Genomic DNA, 1,457 nt, shown 5'->3' on the forward strand with positions numbered 1-1,457 from the left:
GCTGGACCCACAATCTAGAATAGAGCTCTTGAAAAAGTCTTTGAACTGCTCTTTTGCTTGGGACCTTGTTGGCAGGATTATCCTCCACTGGTATGGCAGTCATCCTGTTAAGGCAAAGCATGGCTGAATCCAGAGAAGGAACGGACCATTTGTTAACAAAATCTCACCAAAACAGATACAAATCCAACAAGTCTTAAAATGATCTTGATTGTAAGCTCCAACGAGCAGGGCCCTCTCATCCCTCCAGTATTTAATTGTATTGCAACTGTACTGTCTGCCCCCATGTTATAAATCCTGAATAAATAATAATGACCCAAGGTTCCTGTTGCTTCAGAGAATTACACACTGCATCAGTAAGAGCCAAAATGGTCTCCTTGGGCATAACAGCAATAGACTGCAACACCTCAGGGTTCAGTCATAGGATTTCAGAAACTCTACCAGTCTTTCTGGCTGATTGTAGCAGATTCTGTACCGAGGATGTGGGAGAGTGCTTGTGGCCTCTGTGGCCAGAATCTATTAAAATTGAATCATATGGGCTATAAAGTCCTGCATTACTGTAGTAAGCACCTCAACTGAAAGATTAGAGGACCAGGTATACCCAAAACAGTAAAAAGAGGACTCCAAAAGAAGATACTTTAGCAACAGAGGACAGCATGACTCCTTTCTGCAGACATTAGCGCATAAACAGACAAGCTGAAAAGCAGCCCCTGAGCAGTTAGAAAGTATACGGTGTCTAGAATCAAGCATGTTGAGGCCTTGGTGTGGTTAGGCAAGGAAGGTACAGGTTTAGGGAAAGAGGCAGAGCCTCAGTACCCACAAAACTCAGGCAGCTGGAATGGGATTTCTTACTTGTGCATTCATTTTAAGTAAAAATCTCCCATCTGTGATAAATCTCAGTTTGCTACTCAAAAGCTGGGGTGGGTGGCACAAATACACAAAACTGCATAGAACTTCCCGACTAGCAGCCCGATTTGCATCTAATGTAATTTTTCTTAAAAAATGTACTCCATGTGCTTTTAACCAACTCTAAATGTTATCTATGCAAAATCAGGAAAGAATAATAAAATGCATGCACACCTGTTTAATGAAAACGTAATACTTTAATTGAAAAAATATATATATATTAGAACCGCATACAGAAATATAAATATTTTATGCAAGCATCTCAGGTGCTAGAACAGTCCTCGCCTTTTAAAAGCCAAGTACATGTTTGGTTTTAAAAAAAATGCTAGTGACAGTACATGTAAAGCCATACAGTAAGAGAAAGTGAGAAGATCAAATCCAAAAAAAGAGAAATATCTGTGCCTTACATTTCTGTCATTCTGTTAAGATTTGCAATTTCCCCCAAGAACTTTGTCCATGTATAATACCCATTCCCCCCCGCCCCACCGAGTCCCTAAAACGAGTCTTCCTAAATACTGCTGAAAAAATGTGCATGTGACATCTGGACATGAAAA

The sequence above is a fragment of the Rana temporaria genome, chromosome 1 (genome assembly GCF_905171775.1).
Source record: "Rana temporaria chromosome 1, aRanTem1.1, whole genome shotgun sequence".
Classification (NCBI taxonomy): Eukaryota; Metazoa; Chordata; class Amphibia; order Anura; family Ranidae; genus Rana; species Rana temporaria.